This window comes from Cnephaeus nilssonii (genome assembly GCF_951640355.1).
Source record: "Cnephaeus nilssonii genome assembly, chromosome: 8".
In the NCBI taxonomy this organism is placed as follows: Eukaryota; Metazoa; Chordata; class Mammalia; order Chiroptera; family Vespertilionidae; genus Cnephaeus; species Cnephaeus nilssonii.
The window spans coordinates 91240990-91261475 of record NC_137079.1 but is presented as its reverse complement, the minus strand read 5'-3'; the positions used below and the strand labels follow the sequence as shown (position 1 = coordinate 91261475).

The window sequence follows — 20486 nt, the reverse complement described above, 5'->3', positions numbered from 1 at the left end:
AGGCAGTCAGGCAGAGGCAGTTAGGGGCAATCAGGCAGGCAGGCAGGTGAATGGTTAGAAGCCAGCAGTCCCAGATTGCAAGAGGTATGTACAACTGCTGGTTTAGGCCCCCTGGTGGTAAGACATCCCCCAAGGGGTCCTTGATTGGAGAGGGTGCAGGCTGGACTGAGGAACCCACTCCCTCCCCCCATGCACAAATTTCGTGCACCAGGCCCCTAGTTTTAAAATATGAGTGTAATTCGATAGACCGCTGGGACAACATCAAGCATACCAACATTTGCATCATAGAGGTACCAGAAGGAGAAAAAGAGAGCAAGGGACTGAAAACCTATTTGAAGAAATAATGACTGAGAACTTTCCAATCAGGCAAAGAAAATAGACAAATGAGTCCAGGAAGTACAGAGAGTCCCAAACAAGATGAATCCAAAATTACCACACTAAGACATGTCATAATTAAAGTGCCAAAGTTTAAAAAGAAATAATTTTAAAAGTGGCAAGACAAAAACAATTAGTTACCTACTAGCCAGTTCCCATAAGACTGTCAGCTGATTCCGCAAAGAAGCTTTGCAGGCCAGAAAGAATTGGCACAAAATATTTAAAGTGATGAAAAACAAGAACCTATAACCAAGAACAGTCTACCAAGCAAGGCTATCATTTGGAGTTGAAGGAGAGATAAGGAACTTACCAGAAAAAAAGCTAAAAGAGTTCATCACCATCAAATCAGTAATACAAGATATGTTAAAGGGACTTCTTTAAGAAGGACAAAAAGAGATAAAAATATGAATAATACAATGGCAAGAACTACATACCTATTATTACTTTATTTTTTTAATTTCTTTATTGATTAAGGTATTACATATGTGTCCTTATCCTCCCATAACCCCCCAACACCCCCCACTCATGCCCTCACCCCCTGTTGTCTGTGTCCATTGGTTAGGCTTATATGCATGCATACAAGTCCTTTGGTTGATCTCTCCCCCTGACTCCACCCTCCCTTACCTTCCCTCTGAGGTTTGACGGTCTGATTGATGCTTCTCTGCCTCTGGATCTGTTTTTGTTAATCAGTTTATGGTGTTTATTATATTCTATAAATGAGTGAGATCATGTGATATTTATCTTTCTCTGACTGGCTTATTTCACTTAGCATAATACACTCTGGTTCCATCCATGCTGTTCCAAATTGTAAGAATTCCTTCTTTTTTACTGCAGCGTAGTATTCCATTGTGTAGATGTACCACAGTTTTTAATCCACTCATCTGCTGATGGGCACTTAGGCTCTTTCCAAATCTTAGCTATGGTGAATTGTGTTGCTATGAACATAGGGGTGCATATGTCCTTTCTGATTGGAGTTTCTAGTTTCTTGGATTATATTCCTAGAAGCGGGATCACTGAGTCAAATGGGAGTTCCATTTTTAGTTTTTTTTTTAAAATTTCTTTATTGATTATGGTATCACATAATTGTCCTCATCCCCCCATTCCCATCCCAAACCCTTCCCCACGTATGCCCCCACCCCCCTGTTGTCCGTGACCACTGGTTAGGCTTATATGCATGCATACAAGTCCTTTGGTTGATCTCTCCCCATTTCCTCCACCCTCCCCTACCTTCCCTCTGAGGTTTGACAGTCTGATCGATGCTTCCCTGTCTCCGGGTCTGTTTTTGTTCATCAGTATATGTTGTTCATTATTTCCCTTAGATGCGTGAGATCATGTGATACAAGAAATCCTCTCTAATAAAATGGTAATATGCAAATTAACCATCACTCCGCTACATAAGCCACGCCCACCAGCCAATCAGGGAGAGTATGCAAATTAACCCCAATCCAAGATGGCTACAGCCACAGAGAGCAAGGTTTCCCAGGTAACAGAGTAAGCCAAGCTTTCCATAGCTGTTGCAGGCCTAAGCCTCCACTCAAGCTACAAAGTTTCAATTATAGAAGGTAAACAAATTCAAACAAATGGCGGCAGAATGGAGCTTGAGAGCAGGCCAGGGTTGCCGGCGGCAACAGGGGAAGCAAAGCTTTCCGCACACCCTGGCCGGGCTCACCCACTTAAGGCAACAAAGTTTCAATTGTAGAAGGTGAATTAACTGCCACAGAAATGGCTGCCAGAGCCCCAGGCTTGGCTCCGCTCCAGGCTACAAAGTTTCAGTTGTAGAAGGAAAATAAATTCCAGATACCAGGGCCTCCCCTTGGGTTGCCAGGGGGCGTGGCCGGCCTGCAAACCACCACAGGCCCCTCACTCAGGCCGCCCCACACCCCAAGGGAACCCCCACCCTTATCTGTGACACCCTTCAGGGCAAACCAGCTGGCCACCACCCGTGCACCAGGCCTCTATCCTATCTAATAAAAGAGTAATATACAGATTGATCATCACTGCAACACACAATATAGCTGCCCCCATGTGGTCAAAGATCCTGCCCCCATGTGGACACAAGATGGCCACTACAAGATGGCCAGCAGGAGAGGGCAGTTGGGAGGCACCCGGCCTGCAAGGGAGGGCAGTTGAGAAGGACCAGGCTTGCAAGGGAGGGCAGTTGGAGGTGATCAACCCTGCAGGAGAGGGCAGTTAGGGGTGACCAGGCTGGCAGAGGAGGGAAGTTGGGGGCAAACAGGCTGGCAGGGGAGCAGTTAAGCATCAACCAGGCTGGCAGCAGAGTGGTTAGGGGCAATCAGGAAGGCAGGCAGGCAAGCAGTTGGGAGTCAGCAGTCCTGGATAGTGAGAGGGATGTCCGACTGCCCGTTTAGGCCCGATCCCACCAGGAGTCCCAGATTGGAGAGGGTACAGGCTGGGTTGAGGGACAACCCCCTGCCGTGCACGAATTTCGTGCACCGGGCTTCTAGTACACTTATAAGAACCAAAAATGAGACAAGCCATTATGGTTATGCTGAGAGGCCAATGAATCAGTCTATAGTGAGTTTCTTTCTGGGCCAACAGTTCTTTTGAGTCCCAATTTCAATGTCAAACAGTTCCTTATGTATACATGCCAGCAATGATATTTCAGTTCTGGATGGTGGACAAATGGTGGTGATGCAAGGATCCCAAGTCAAATTTATAGAAAATATTCCTTTATTAACTTTTGGTTGAGAATATGTTTGTATATTTTCAGAAAACAACTCTAAGACCATGTGGATTCCTGCAACAGAGAGGAATTGACAGGACTGCTCCAGCCGTGAAGACAGAAGAGAAATAGTCCAGAGATGGAAGACTCTGACAATGCCTTGCCATACTAGCAGACAGCAGCTGTGCGTCGCTGAAGGATGCCCAGGACCAAACCAGAGACGGTCGGACCTGCATCACCATTTTTAGTTTTTTGAGAATACTCCATACTGTTCTCCACAGTGGCTGCACCAGTCTACATTTCCACCAGCAGTGCACGAGGGTTCCTTTTTCTCTGCATCCTCGCCAGCACTTGTCATTTGTTGATTTGTTGATGATAGCCATTCTGACAGGTGTGAGATGTTACCTCATTGTCATTTTGATTTGCATCTCTCAGATGATTAGTGACTTTGAGCATGTTTTCTTATGTCTCTTGGCCTTCTTTCGAAAAGTATCTATTTAGGTCCATTGCCCATTTTTTTTATTGGTTGTTTATCTTCCTTTTGTTAAATTGTATGAGTTCCCTGTAAATGTTGGAGATTAAACCCTTATCAGTGACAACATTGGCAAATATGTTCTCCCAAGCAGTGGGCTTTCTTTCTTTTTTTTTCCCAATTTTTTTTATTAAGGTATTATATGTGTACATATCTTACCATTGCCCTCCCCACACCCCACTCCCATATATGCCCCCACCCCCCAGAGTTTTGCATCCATTGGTTATGCTTATATGCATGCATACAAGTCCTTTGATTGATCTCTTATCTCCCCCACCTCTCCCTAACCTTCCCCTTATAATTTGACAGTCTGTTTGATGCTTTACTGTCTCTGTATCTAACTTTTTGTACAAGTTTATAATGTTCTTTATTATCCATAAATGAGTGAGATCATGTGGTATTTTTCTTTCATTGACTGACGTATTTCACTTAACATAATGTTCTCCAATTCCTCCCAGGTTGCTGCAAATGATGAGAATTCCTTCTTTTTTATGGCAGCATAGTATTCCATTGTGTAGATGTACCACAGTTTTCTGATCCAGTCATCTGCTGACGGGCACCTAGGCTGTTTCCAAATCTTAGCTATGGTGAATTGTGCTGCTATGAACATAGGGGTGCATATATCCTTTCTAATTGGTGTTTCTAGTTTCTTCGGATATATTCCCAGGAGTGGGATTACTGGGTCAAATGGGAGTTCCATTTTCAGTTTTTTGAGGAAACTCCATACTGTTCTCCACAGTGGCTGCACCAGTCTGCAATCCCACCAGCAGTGCACGAGGGTTCCTTTTTCCCCGCATCCTCGCCAACACTTGTCGTTTGTTGATTTGTTGATGATAGCCATTCTGACAGGTGTGAGATGGTACCGCATTGTTGTTTTGATTTGCATCTCTCGGATAATTAGTGACGTTGAGCATGTTTTCATGTGTCTCTTGGCCTTCCTTCTGTCTTCTTTTGAAAAGATTCTATTTAGGTCTGTTGCCCATTTTTTTATTGGATCATGTATCTTCCTTTTATTAAGTTGTATAAGCTGCCTGTAGATGTTGGAGATTAAACCTTTATCAGTAATGCCATTTGCAAATATGTTCTCCCATGCAGTGGGCCTTCTTGTTGTTTTGTTGATGGTTTCTTTTGCTGTGAAAAAGCTTTTTATTTTGATGTAGTCCCATTTGTTAATTTTCTCTTTAGCTTCCATTGCCCTAGGGGCAGTGTCAGTGAAGAATTTCTTTTGGCATATGTCTGACATTTTGCTGCCTGTGGATTGCTCTAGTATTTTTATGGTTTCCCGTCTTATGTTTAAGTCCTGTATCCATTTTGAGTTTATTTTTGTGTATGGCGTAAGTTGGTGATCAAGCTTCATTTTTTTGCATGTATCTGTCCAATTTTCCCAACACCATTTATTGAAGAGACTATCTTTATTCCATTGTATGTTCATGCCTCCTTTATCAAATATTAATTGAGCATAGTGGTTTGGGTCAATATCTGGATTCTCTATTCTGTTCCATTGATCTATGTGTCTGTTCTTGTGCCAGTACCAGGCTGTTTTGAGAACAGTGGCTTTGTAATACAGCTTGAAGTCTGGTATTGAGATCCCTCCTACTTTATTCTTCTTTCTCAGGATTGCTGTGGCTATTCGGGGTCTTTTTTTATTCCAGATGAATTTTTGGAGAGTTCTTTCAAGGTCTGTGAAATATGCCGTTGGTATTTTAATGGGGAGTGCATTGAATCTATAGATTGCTTTGGGTAGTATGGACATTTTAATGATGTTGATTCTACCAATCCATGAACATGGTATGTTCTTCCATCTGTTTACGTCTTCCTCTATCTCTTTTTTCAGTGTCCTGTAGTTTTCCGTGTATAGGTCTTTTACCTCCTTAGTTAAGTTTATTCCTAGGTATCTTAATTTTTTTGGTGCGATGGTAAATGGGATTGCCTTTTTAGTCTCTCTGTCTGTAAGTTCACTATTGGTGTATAGAAAGGCCATAGATTTCTTGGCGTTAATTTTGTATCCTGCTACATTGCCGAATTCATTTATTAAGTCTATTAGTTTTTTGACGGAGTCTTTCGGATTTTTTATGTACAATATCATGTCGTCTGCAAATAAAGACAGCTTTACTTGTTCTTTTCCAATTTGGATGCCTTTTATTTCTTCTTCTTGTCTAATTGCAATGGCTAATACTTCCAGTACTATGTCAAACAGGAGTGGTGAGAGTGGGCATCCCTGTCTTGTTCCTGTTCTTAGGGGAAATGTTTTTAGTTTTTGTCCATTGAGTATGATGTTTGCTGTGGGTTTATCATATATAGCTTTTATTATGTTGAGGTATGAGCCATCTATTCCCACCTTGTTGAGAGTTTTTATCAAGAAAGGGTGTTGGATTTTGTCAAATGCTTTTTCTGCATCAATGGATATGACTATGTGATTTTTATCTTTCAATTTGTTTATGTGATGTATCACGTTTATTGATTTGCGGATATTGTACCATCCTTGCATTCCTGGGATAAATCCTACTTGGTCATGGTGTATGATCTTTCTGATGTACTGCTGGAGCCGATTTGCTAGAATTTTGTTGAGGATTTTGGCATCTATGTTCATGAGGGATATTGGTCTGTAATTCTCTTTCATTGTGTTGTCTTTATCTGGTTTTGGTATTAGGGTGATGCTGGCTTCATAGAAGGAGCTTGGAAGTGTTCCTTCCACTTGAATTTTTTGGAATAGTCTGAGGAGGATAGGTTTTAGTTCTTCCTTGAATGTTTGGTAAAACTATCCTGTGAAGCCATCAGGCCCCGGGCTTTTGTTTGCCGGAAGCTTTTTGATGACTGCTTCAATTTCGTCCATATTTATTGGCCTATTGAGCTGTTTAGATTCTTCTTGATTGATTTTTGGAAGGTTATATTTTTCTAGGAATATGTCCATTTCCTCCAGGTTGTCCAGTTTGTTGGAATAGAGTTGTTCGTAGTATTTTGTAACAATCCTTTGTATCTCAGCGGGGTCTGTTGTTATTTCACCTCTTTCATTTCTGATTTTGTTTATTTGGGTCCTCTCTCTTTGCTTCTTGGTGAGCCTGGCTAGAGGTCCATCAATCTTGTTTATCCTTTCAAAGAACCAGCTCTTGGTTTTGTTGATCTTATGTATTGTTTCTTTGGTCTCTATGTCATTTATCTCCGCTCTGATCTTTGTTATTTCCTTCCTTCTGATTACACTGGGCTTTTCTTGCTGCTCTTTTTCTAGCTCTTTGAGTTGTAGGGTTAAGTAATTTATTACCATTGTTTCTTGTTTTTTGCAATAGGCCTGTAGAGCTATGAACTTCCCTCTCAAGACTGCTTTCGCTGTGTCCCATAGATTTTGGATTGTTGTGTTTTCATTGTCATTTGTTGCCATGATGTTTTTTATTTCTTCCTTGATCTCTCTGGTGACCCAGTCCTTGTTTAATAGCATGCTGTTTAGTCTCCATGTGTTTGTTTTCTTTGGATTATATTTATTGTAGTTGATTTCCAGTTTTATGCCACTGTGATCTGAGAAGATGCTTGATATAATTTCTATCTTCTTGAATTTGAAGAGACTTTGCCTGTGACCCAGCATATGGTCTATCTTTGAAAATGACCCATGTGCACTTGAGAAGAATGTATATTCTGTGGCTTTGGGGTGAAATGTTCTGAAGATGTCAATTAATTCCATCTGGTCTAGTGAGTCATTTAGGATTGCTGTTTCTTTGCTGATTTTTTGTTTAGAGGATTTGTCCAGTGGTGATAGTGGGGTATTAAAGTCTCCTACTATGATTGTGTTGCTATTAATCTCTCCCTTGATATCCTCCAGGAGTTTTTTTATGTATTTGGGTGCTCCTATATTGGGAGCGTATATGTTTACCAGAATTATTTCTTCTTGTTGGATTTCTCCCTTTAGTATTATGAAGTGGCCTTTCTTATCTCTTGTTATGGCATTTACTTTGAGGTCTATTTTGTCAGATATAAGTATTGCTACCCCAGCTTTTTTTTCATTTCCATTTGCCTGAAAGATATTTTTCCATCCCTTCACTTTCAATCTGTGTGAGTCTCTTGTTCTGAGGTGGGTCTCTTGTAGACAGCATATATATGGGTCGTGTTTTTTTATCCATTCAGCTACTCGATGTCTTTTGATTGGAGCATTTAGTCCGTTTACATTTAAAGTTATTACTGAAGTTGTAGTCATATCTATTTTTGTGTCTGTATTCCTTCTTACCTGTTATTTCTTCTTTTTACAGTATTCCCTTTAGCAATTCTTGCATTGCTGGTTTGGTGGTGATAAACTCCCTGAGGCTTTTTTTGTCTGCAAAGCTCCTGATTTCCCCTTCAATTTTGATTGATAGTCTTGCTGGATATAGTATTCTTGGATTCAGTCCTTTGCTTTGCAACACTTTGTATACCTCCTTCCATTCACTTCTAGCTTGTTGTGTTTCTGTTGAGTAATCATTTGACAATCTGATGGGTGTTCCTTTGTAGGTAACTCTCTGTCTCTCTCTTGCCGCCTTTAGGATTCTCTCTTTATCATTTATATTTGCCATTGAAATTATGACATGTCTTGGCGTGGGTCTTTTGGGGTTGATCCTGCTTGGGACTCTCTGTACTTGCGTAACTTTTATCTTTCCCATATCCGGGAAGTTTTCTGTCATTATTTCTTCGAATAGATTTTCTAATCCCTGCTGCTCTTCTTGTCCTTCTGGCAGCCCTATTATACGCATGTTACTTCGTTTCATGTTGTCCCGAAGCTCTCTTAGGCTTTCCTCCTGCTTTTTAATTTTTTTCTCCAATTGCTGTTCATATTGAGCTTGTTTCTGTACCTGATCTTCTAACTCACTAATTCAGTCCTCTGCTTCTTGTAGTCTACTGTTGAAACTTTCCATGGTGTTTTTGATTGTAGCTATATCACTTTTCATTTCTTCCTGATTCTTGCATAAGTTGTTGATTTTCTCATCCATCCGATGTATAAATTCCATGACCATTACTCTGAACTCCTTTTCGGTCATGTTGCAAGCTTCAGTTTCACTAATTTCCTTTCTTGGCGACTCCACATTTTCTTTCCTCTGTGAGTTATTTCGTTTCCCCATTCTGGCTATTACCAGAAAGCTCAATCTTCCGTTTGCGTGGACCTGGGCCGTGTGCTGTGGGGACTTCGCTCCACCCTAGTTTCACTGAAGTGCTCTGACACTAGGACGTGTGGCTGTCTTTGGTTGGTGGGAACCAGACTTGCCCAGGATCAGTGTCCCCAGTGTTCCATGTGGTCTCGTGTGCACGTTTAGAATCAGGGGCCCTGTCTGCACCACACTGTTGGTATGTGCCGAGAATGAGATCCTTAGCATGTGCCAGGAGTCAGAGTTTCCCTGTGTCTGCCCCAAGACTCGAGTGTCCAAGTCTCTGTTGCCTTGTGCGGTTTCTCGTTGAGAATCAGGGTCCCTGTGTGTGCACGCTCCAACAATTGGGGTCGCTGGCTCTTAGTGTGAATGCGCTGTGAGTCAGGGATCCCAGGCAGCTGTGTCCGGCCTGCCAAATTCCCTGAAGTGGAGCTGCATCCTGTGTGTGCTCTCTCTACTGAGCCAAACCGGCTAGAGCACACATTCTTAAAATCCTGAAGGTGAGCCGGCTCAGTGCACTCTCCCAAAGTCCCGGAAGGGGGGCGGAGTCCGTCCTGCGCTCCAAATTCCCCAAAGGGAAGCCCCTCTGTGCACGCTCTTAAGAATCCCCGAAGGGGGAGCTGTGACCCGCGAGCCAAATTCCCCCAAATTCCCTGAAGGGGAGCCCTCTGTGCGCACTGACAGATTTCCCCAACGGGGAGCTGCTTCTGTCCTGCGCGCGAGCCAAATTCCCTAAGAGGGAGCGCGTCCCTGCGCAAAGCTAGGCAGCTTGGGCCGGGGGCGGGTCTATCAGTTACTATGGCGCTGTCTGTGCTCGCGCCTGTGAGCAGCTTGTGCGAGGGGCGGGTCTATCAGTTACTATGGCGCTTTCCGCCTGCTGTGGGCGCTCAGCAGCTTGGGGGAGGGGCGGGTCTATCAGTTACTATGGCGCTATCAGCGCCTGCGAGGAGGGGGATAGGCTCTTTGACTCACGGAAATCTGCCGGGAAGTCTGGATTCTTGTTGTCTGTTGGTCTGAAGCTGTGATAGCAGTTCTCTGTCCCCAGTGGCTGCAGGGTCCTGGTTTGTGTCAGAAGCCAGGATCAGAGTCTCAGGCAGCTCTGTTTCTCAAGATGGCGTGTTCTCCGCGTCCGCACCAGCCGCCGAGAAGTGTCCGCTTTGTGCGCGGGGCTCCGCCGTCTAGGGCTGCCCTGTTCGGGAGCCCCTTGGAAGACCTGCAGAATCTAACTGACCCTATCTCATACACACACACACACACACCACACACATCTACACTCTCCTCTATGGGTTCCTCACTCACACTCTCTCTCCCTACCTTCCTGCCGGTCGCCATCCGTGAAAACCGCAGTGGGCTTTCTTGTTGTTTTGTTGATGGTTTCTTTTGCTGTGCAAAAGCTTTTTATTTTGATGTAGTCCCATTTGTTTATTTTCTCTTTAGTTTCCATTGCCCTAGGAGCAGTATCAGTGAAGAAATTCAATACTTACTTTAAGTGTAAATGGTTTAAATGTTCTAATCAAAAGACATAAGATGGCTGTATGAATAAGAAAAAAAACCTCATACATATTCTGCATGCAAGAGACCCATTTCAGATCAACAGACACACAGACTGAAAGTAAAGAGATGAAAAAAGATATTTTATGTAAATGGAAATGAAAAATAAGCTGGGGGAGCAGTACTTATATCAGACAAAATAGACTTTAAAACAAAGGCTATAATAAGAGATAAATAAGGTCATTGCATAATGATAGAGTTCAACCCAACAAGAAGATATAACCCTTGCAAACATTTATACACCCAACATAAGAGCACCTAACTATATAATATGGATGGACATAAAAGGAGAGATTGACAGTAATACAATAATTTTAGGGGACTTTAACTCCCATTGACATCAATTCATAGCTCATCCAGTCAGAAATCAATAATTAAATGACATTAGACCAGATATAGTTAATTGATATTTTAAAGAATTCACCCCCAAACAGCAGAATATATATTCTTTTCAAGAGCTCATAGAGCATATTCCTGGATTGATCACATGTTAGGCCACAAAACAAGTCTCAATAAATTTAATAAAGTTAAAGTAATATCAAGCATCTTCTCCAATCAAAATGACATAAAACTAGAATTAATTATAAGAAGAAAACTGAAAAACACACAAATACATAGAGGCTAAATAACATGCTACTAAACAATAAATGGGTTAACAATGAGATCAAGAGAGAAATCAAAGGATACCTTGAGACAAATAAAAATAAAAACATGACCTAAAATCTATGGAACACAGTGAAAACAGTTCTAAGAAGGAAATTTATAACATACAGGTGTACCTCAAGAAAAATCTCAATCTAATCTTACACCTATAAGAACTAGAAAAAGAAGAACAAGCAAAGCCAAAAGTGAGTAGAAGGCAGGAAATAATAAAGAGCAGAGCAGAAATAATCAAAATAGACTATTAAAAATTGGAAAAGATCAATGAAACCAAGAGCTGGTTCTTCAAAATAATTTTAAAAAGTGATAAAATTTTAGCTAGATTCATCTAGAAAAAAAGAGAGAGGGCCCAAATAAATAAAATCAGAAATGAAAGAGAAGTGACAACAGACACCAGAGAAATACAAAGGATTATTGAAAATACTATAAACAATTATATGTCAACATATTGAACAATCTGTAAGAAATGAATAAATTCCTAGAAACATACAATCATTCAAGGTTGAATCAGGAAGGAACAGAAAATCTGAACAGATAGATAACTGCTAATAAAATAGAATCAGTAATCAAAAAACAGCCAACAAATAAAAGCCCTGAATGAGATGGTTTCACAGGTGAATTTTACCAACCATTAAAAAAATCATATAGTCATATCAATTGATGCAGAAAAAGCATTTGATAAAATCCAACACCCTTTCTTGATAAATATGCTCAGGAAAGTGGGAATAGAGGGATCATATCCAACATAATAAAAGCCTTATATGACAAACCTACAACCAACATCATACTCAATGGGCAAAAACTAAAACCTTTTTATCTAAGAACAGGAATGAGACAGCGATGCCCACTTTCACCACTCCTGCTCAACATAGTACTGGAAGTGCTAGCCACAGAGATCAGACAAGAAGAAGAAATAAAAGGCATCCAAATTAAAAAAGAAGTAAAATTGTCATTATTCGCGATGACATGATACTGTACATAGAAAACCCTAAAGACTCCATCAAAAAATTTTTAGACTTAATAAATGAATTCAGTAATGTAGCAGGATACAAAATTAATGCCAAGAAATATATGAAATTTTTATACAACAATAGTGAACTTACAGAAAGAGAGATTTACAAAACAATCCCATTTACCATTGCACCAAAACAATTAAGATACCTAGGAATAAACTTAACTAAGGGGGTAAATGACCTGAACTCAGAAAACTATAGGACACTGAAAAAAGAGATAGAGGAAGACATAAAAAAGTGGAAGAACATACTGTGTTCATGGATTGGTAGAATCAACATCATTAAAATGTCCATACTACCCAAAGCAATCTATAGATTCAATGCACTCCCCATTAAACACCAATGGCATACTTCACAGACCTAGAATAAACTCTCCAAAAATTCATCCGGAATTAAAAAAGACCCCAAATAGCTGCAGCAATCCTGAGAAAGAAGAATAAAGTAGGTGGGATCTCAATACCAGATACCAAGCTGTATTACAAAGCCACTGTTCTCAAAACTGCCTGGTACTGGCACAAGAACAGACATATAGACCAATGGAATAGAATAGAGAACCCAGAAATTGACCCAAATCACTATGCTCAATTAATATTTGACAAAGGAGGCAAGAGCATACAATGGAGTCAACACAGTCTCTTCAATAAATGGTTTTGGGAAAATTGGACTGATACATGCAAAAAAAGAAACTAGATCACCAACTTACACCCTACACAAAAATAAACTCAAAATGGATAAAGGACTTAATCGTAAGATGGGAAACAATAAAAATCTTAGAGGAATCCACAGGCAGCAAAATCTTAGACATATTCCGAAGCAATATTTTCACCCATACAGCTTCTAGGACAATGGAAACTAAAGAGAAAATAAACAAATGGGACTACATCAAAATAAAAAGCTTTTTCACAGCAAAAGAAACCATCAACAAAACAACAAGAAAGCCCACTGCATGGGAGAACATATTTGCCAATGTTATCTCTGATAAGGGTTTAATCTGCAACTTTTACAGGGAACTCATACAACTTCACAAAAGGAGGATTAACAACCCAATTAAAAAAATGGGCAATGGACCTAAATAGATACTTTTCGAAAGAGGACATAAGGAAGGCCAAGAGACATACGAAAACATGCTCAAAGTCACTAATCATCTGAGAGAAGCAAATGAAAACGACAATGAGGTACCATCTCACACCTGTCAGAATGGCTATCATCAACACATAACAAATGACAAGTGCTGGCGAGGATGCAGAGAAAAAGAAACCCTCGTGCACTGCTGGTGGGAATGCAGACTGGTGCAGCCACGGTGGAGAACAGTATGGAGTTTCCTCAAAAACTAAAAATGGAACTCCCATTTGACCTAGTAATCTCAGTCTAGGAATATATCCTAAGAAACTAGAAACACCAATCAGAAAGGATAAATGCACCCCTATGTTCATAGCAGCACAATTCACCATAGCTAAGATTTGAAAAGAGCCTAAGTGCCCATCAGCAGATGAGTGGATTAGAAAAACTGTGGTACATCTACACAATGGAATACTACGCTGCTGTAAAAAGGAAGGAACTCCTACCATTTGCATCAGCATGGATGGAGCTGGAGAGCATTATGCTAAGCGAAGTAAGTCAGTCAGAGAAAGTAAATATCACATGATCTCACTCATATGTGGATTATAATATAAAGTGATGAACAAAAACAGATTCAGAGATAGAGAAGCAACAATCAGATGCTCAAACCTCAGAGGGAAGGTAGGGGAGGGTGGGGGTAAGGGGAAGAGATCAACCAAAGGACTTGTATGCATGCATATAAGCCTAACCAATAGACACAGACACCAGGGGGGTGAGGGCATGAGCCGGGGGTGAGGTGTAGGGATAAGGACACATATGTAATACCTTAACCAATAAAGAAAGAAAACAAAAACAAAAACAAAATTCTGGCAAATCAGATCCAGCATTACATTAGAAAGATCATACACCATGACCAAGTGGGATTTATTCTGGGGATGCAAGGATGGTACAATATCCGCAAATCAATAAATATGATACATCACATAAAAAATTTAGAGACAAATATCACATAATCATATCAACCAATGCAGAAAAAGCATTTGACAAAATCCAATACGCGTTCTTGGTAAAAACTCTCAGCAAAGTGTGAATTGAGGGATCATACCTCAACATAATAAAAGTCTTATATGCAAATCTACAGCCAACATCATACTCAATGGGCAAAAACTAAAACCATTTCCCCTAAGAACAGGAACAAGACAGGGGTGCCCACTTTCACCACTCATGTTCAACATAGTACTGAAAGTGCTAGCCATAGCAATCGGACAAGAAGAAGAAATAAAAGGCATCCAAATTGGAAAAGAAGTAAAACTCATTATTCGCAGATGTCATGATATTGTACATAGAAAACCTCAAAAACTCCATCAAAAAACTATTAGACTTAATAAATGAATTCAGCAATATAGAAGAATACAAAATTAACACCCAGAAATCTATGGCTTTTTATACAACAACTAGAGGCCCGGTGCATGAAATTCATGCACGGGGGGCGGGGGTGTGTCCCTCAGCCCAGCCTGCACCCTCTTCAATCTGGGACATCCCTCTCACAATCCAGGACTGCTGGCTCCCAACTGCTCGCCTGCCTGCCTTCCTGATTGCCCCTAACCGCTTCTGCCTGCCAGCCTGATGACCCCCTAACCACTCCCCTGCCAGCCTGATTGATGTCTAACTGCTCCCCTGCCAACCTGTTTGACCCCAACTTCCCTCCTTTGCCGGCCTGGTCACTCCTAACTGCCCTCCCTTTCAGGCTTGATCGCCCCCAACTACTCTCCCTTGCAGGTCTGGTCCCTCCCAACTGCCCTCCCCTGCTGGCCTGATTGCCCACAACTGCCCTCCCCTGCTGGCCATCTTGTGGTGGCCATCTTGTGTCCACATGGGGGCAGGATCTTTGACCACATGGGGGCAGCAATCTTGTGTGTTGGAGTGATGGTCATTCTGCATATTACTCTTTTATTAGATAGGATAGAGCAGTGATGGCGAACCTATGACACGCGTGTCAGCACTGACACGCGTAGCCATTTCTGATTACACGCGGTCGCTGAGGCGGCCACATGCCGAGGATGAAACATTTGCTGCTCCAGAGGATGAAACATTTGCGAAATAATGTTTTTTCCTCAAAGTGACACACTACCCGAGTTATGCTCAGTTTTTTGGCGAAGTTTGAAGCACCAAGCTCAAAAGGTTGCCCATAACTGGGATAGAGGCTTGGTGCATGGGTGGGGCCAGCTGGTTTGCCCTGAAGGGTGTCCCGGATCAGGGTGGGGATTCCCTTGGGGCGTGGGGTGGCCTGGGTGAGGGGCCTGTTGTGGTTTGCAGGCCGGCCATGCCCCCCGGTGACCCAAGCGGAGGCCGTGGTATCTGGGGTTTATTTATCTTCTACAATTAAAACTTTGTAGCCTGGAGCAGAGCCAAGCCTTCTGCTCACTCCGTGGTGGCAGGGGATTTATTTACCTTCTATAATTGAAACTTTGTAGCCTTAAGCAGAGGCCTGGGCCTGCCAGGGTGTGCAGAAAGCTTGGCTTCCTCCATCGCCGGGGAAACCCAAGCCTCCCTCCTGCTTTCTGCTTTGGCGCAGCCATCTTGGTTGGGTAATTTGCATACTCGCTCTGATTGGCTGGTGGGCATGGCTTGTGGGTATAGCGGAGTAATGGTTAATTTGCATATTACTTTTTTATTAGATAGGATAGTGAACTTACAGAAAGAGAAACTAAAAAAAAAAATTAAGATACCTAGGAATAAACTTAACCAAGGAGGTAAAAGACCTGTACTCAGAAAACTACAGGATATTGAAAAAAATGATAAAGACATAAACAAATGGAAGAGCATACCATGTGCATGGATTGATAGAATCAACATCATTAAAATGTTCATGCTACCCCTAACAATTTCTACATTCAATGCAATACCCATTAAAATACCAATGGCATATTTTACAGACCTAGAACAAACTCTCCAAAGATTCATCTCCAATAAAAAAAGGCCCTGAATAGCCACAGCAATCTTGAGAAAAAACAACACAGTTGGAGGGATCACAATACCAGATATCAAGCAATATTACAAAGCCACAGTTCTCAAAACTGCCTAGTACTGGCACAAGAACAGAATATAGACCAGTGGAACAGAACAGAGAACCCAGAAATAGACCCAAGTCATTATGCTCAGTTAATATTTTACAAAGGAGGCAAGAGCATACAATGGAGTCAAGACAGTCTCTTCAATAAATGGTACTGGGAAAACTGGTCAGATACATGCAAAAAAAATTAAACAAGACCACCAACTTATACCATACCCAAAAATAAACTCAAAATGGTTAAAGGATTTAAATGTAAGACAGAAAACCATAAAAATCTTAGAAGATTCCATAGGCAGCAAAATAGCAGACATATGTCATAGCAATATCTTTACTGGTACAGCTCCTAGGGCAATGAAAACTAAGGAGAAAATAAACAAATGGGACTACATAAAAATAAAAAGCTTCTGCACAGCAAAAGAAACCATCAACAAAACAACAAGAAAGCCCACTGCACGGGAGAACATATTTGCCAATGTTATCTCTGATAAGGGTTTAATCTCCAATATTTACAGGGAACTCATACAACTTAACAAAAGGAAGATAAACAATCCAATCAAACAATGGGCAAAGGACTTGAACAGACACTTTTTGAAAGAGTACATACAGAAGGCCAGGAGACATATGAAAACATGCTCAAAGTCACTAATCACCCAAGAGATGCAAATCAAAACGACAATGAGGTACCATCTCACACCTGTCAGAATGGCTATCATCAACAAATCAGCAAACGCCAAGTGCTGCTGAGGATGTGGAGAAAACGGAACCCTCGTGCACTGCTGGTGGGAATGCAGACTGGTGCAGCCACTGTGGAGAACAGTATGGAGTTTCCTCAAAAAACTAAAAATGGAACTCCCATTTGACTCAGTGATCCCACTTCTAGGAATATATCCCAAGAAACTAGAAACACCTATCAGAAAGGATATATGCACCCCTATGTTCATAGCAGCACAATTTACAATAACTGAGATTTGGAAACAGCCTAAGTGCCCATCAGCAGATGAGTGGATTAAAAAACTTTGGTACATCTACACAATGGAATATTATCTATATATATATATATATATATATATATATATATATATATATATATATAAAACCCTAATATGCAAATAGACCGAATGTCGGAACAACCGAACAGCCTAACAAACGAACAACTGGTCACTATAACATGAGCTGACCACCAGGGGGCATGCGCTAAACATGGTGGGCGTCAGCAGCATGCAGCAGAGCGCATCACATGGCAGGCATTGGCCGCAGGGTGATGGTGGAACAGGTGAGCAGGGGCACCAGACCAAGGCAGTGCACTGGTTGCTGTCATTGGGTCACGCCTCTGGTGGTTACTGAAAATTCTTTGCTCCCATGCACGATGGTCCCGCTAGGTGCTTGCACCTGCTGCTGGCACCAGCCCCACTTGCACCCGCTGCCAGCACCTGGCTCCCAGCCCCAATCACTTGGCACCGGCAGTGGGTGTGAAAGGCGGCTCCTGGCCCTAATTGCCCCTCAGGGCTTCTCCACCTCCCCTTGCTCCTGAAAGGTGATCTGGGCCTGCAGCCGCCTCTTGCACCCGCTGCTAGTGACGGCCCTGCTCACACCTGCGGCCGCCGCTGGAGCCGCTGCTCGCACCAACTGCCAGTGCCAGACCTGCTAGCACCCGCAGCCTGTGCCGGAGCTGTCTCTTGCACCCACTGCTGGCACCCGGCGCCAGTCCCAATCTCTTGGTGCCGTCAGAGGGTGCCAGCGGCTTCTCCACCTTCCCCTGCTCCTGAGGGGTGATCAGGGCAGCAGCCGCAGTTTGCACCCACTGACAGCGCCGACCCCACTCGCATCCACTGCTGGTGCTGGCCCCAATCACTCTGTGCTGTCAGCACGTGGGAGCGGTTGTGGCAGGAACGGGGCTGCTGGCAGACAGGGGACAGAGGCCATGGCAGGAGGGGCCGGGCAGTAGCACGGAAGATGGGCTGAGATCTGCCCCCGTGCCCACCACAGCCTTGTGGCCCACAGTTTCTTTCAAGGTGCGTGAATTCATGCACTGTGCCCCAAGTGCTGCTTTAAAAAAGAAGAAACTTTTACCATCTGCAACAGCATGGATGGAACTGAAGAGCATTATGCTAAGTGAAATAAGCCAGTCGGAGAAAGATAAATATCACATTATCTCACTCATATGTGGAATGTAATGAAAAACATAAACTGATTAACAAAAATAGATCCAGAGACAAAGTAACACTGAACAGACCGTCCAACCTCAGATTGAAGGCAGGGGAGGGGGGTTAGAGATCAACCAAAGGACTTGTATGCATGCAAATTAGCATAACCAATGGACACAGACCCTGGGGCGGTGGGGGCTTGTTCTGGGGGGTGAGAATGGCCCGGGGTGGTCAATTGGGGAAAAAGGAGACATATGTAATACTTTAAACAATGTATATATATATATATATATATATATATATATATATATACACACACACACACACACACACACATATGTGTGTGTATATGTGTGTGTGTATGTGTGTGTATATATATATGTGTGTGTGCATGTGTGTGTATATATATGTGTGTGTGTATGTGTGTATATATATGTGCCAAGTGATTGGGGCTGGGAGCCAGGTGTGTGTATATATATGTGTGTGTATGTGTGTATATATATGTGCCAAGTGATTGGGGCTGGGAGCCAGGTGTGTGTATATATATGTGTGTGTGTATATATATGTGTGTGTGTGTATATATACATATATATACACACACACACACACATATATATATATATATATATATATATATATATATATATATATATAGTGTCTAGAAATATATCTAACCAAAAATATACAAGGTTTTCTGTGTAGAAAATGAAAAAATTATAAAGAGAGATTGAAGAACACCTAACTAAATGAGGGGCTATCTCCCTTCATGGATGAAAGAATCAGTATTGTAAAGATTTCAATTGTCTTCAATCTGCAGATCAATGCAATTCTAAACAAAATTGAATCAAAATCAAATGTATTTGTGTGTATGTGTTTGTTTGTGTGTGTGTGTAATTTGACTAGCTAATTATAAAAGTTATATGGAAATGTAGATGGTCTATTAAGACTGTGAAGAAAAGCAAGAGAAGTGGACTCCCTTGACTGGAAATCAGGAATATTAGAAAGCTATGGTAAGTAAGATAGTTTTACTACAGGCATATAGATAAAGGAAAGACTATTGAACAGAATAGAAAGTTCAGAAATAGACCATGTCCTGCAGAGCAGTAAAGAAATGAAAGCCTAGTTCCCGCCTGGGAGAGCGGCGAGGCGACAGCCGCAGTTGATTATGGAAGATTCCCACAAGAGTAACACTTCGGGGACAGCACTTCAGCCTGGTTCAGGGAGCTCATATTTCTCATATCGCTCAACAGATGTCACTAAGAGGATCTGCACCAGAGACAACTGCACCTCTTCCTAGAGAGCAAGTACAGATTCAGCGGGTCATCCAGATGGCTCAGTCTTCTGTAATTCACCCACCCCATGTGCAAGTGGTATCATCTTTATCAGAAAGTGAAGAATCTCAGGACTCATCTGATAGCATAGGATCCTCATAGAAAGCCCACAGGATCCTAGCAAGGCACCCATCTTATAGAAAAAAAAATTGGAAAGATCTATCTTGTGAAGATACACAGGGCAGAAAAGGAGACAGAGAAAATCCTGGACTTTCTGCTGTCACTTCTATGTCTGCTCCCACTTCCATTTATCAGACTAGCACCGGACAGGACATTGCTATTGCCCTCAATGGAGCCTTACAGCTGGCCAGTCAGCACAGATGGAGTACAGGGACTTCAGACACTAACCATGACAAATTCAGGCAGTACTCAGCAAGGTACAACAATTCTCCACTGTGCACAGCAAATACTGGTGCCCAGCAACCAGGTGGTTATACAAACTGCATCAGGAGATATGCAGACATATCAGACCTGTACCACACTTTCAGCAACTTCGCTGCCACAAACGGTGGTGATGACATCTCCTTTGAGTCTTACATCTCTGACAACTAAGACAGATGACCCCCCATTGAAGAGAGAAATAAGGTTGATGAAAAACTGAGAAGTGTTCTAGAATGTTGTAGAAAGAAGAAAGAATATGTGAAATGCCTGGAAAATTGAGTTGCAGTCCTGGAAAAGTTAAAATAAAACTCTAATAGAAGAGTTAAAAACTTTGAAAGATGTTTATTCCCATAAAAGTGTTTGATATTTGAGAAAGAAAATATTTTGTGGATATGCCTAAAAATTAAATGATTTTTTCTTTTTAGTGGAGTTCCAAAAATTAAAAGGTAAAAAAATGAAGCTTTTATTTAGGCTTTTGCAACTCACAGTCTTATGCAAGAGAACTGGTGACAGAGGATAAAGTGGAAAATGATCTCAAGGAAGATACTGGCACAACTGGAAACTCTGTAAAAAAACACTAAA

At 41.8% G+C, this 20486-nt stretch overlaps 2 protein-coding genes and 1 pseudogene across 3 annotated transcripts in view; 2 read left to right on the top strand and 1 right to left on the bottom strand.

The window, feature by feature from the left end:
• Positions 1–20486, top strand: part of NEK3 (NIMA related kinase 3) — a 469351-nt gene that overhangs the window by 142644 nt on the left and 306221 nt on the right. The gene's annotated exons all lie outside the window — the stretch shown is intronic.
• Positions 1–20486, bottom strand: part of LOC307104070 (phosphatidylinositol 3,4,5-trisphosphate 3-phosphatase TPTE2-like) — a gene marked incomplete at its 5' end in the record, with an annotated part of 69458 nt that overhangs the window by 26577 nt on the left and 22395 nt on the right. The gene's annotated exons all lie outside the window — the stretch shown is intronic.
• LOC307104647 (cyclic AMP-dependent transcription factor ATF-1-like) lies at positions 19349–20268 on the top strand (annotated as a pseudogene). Its single transcript has one exon. The product of its transcript is annotated as a cyclic AMP-dependent transcription factor ATF-1-like (transcript).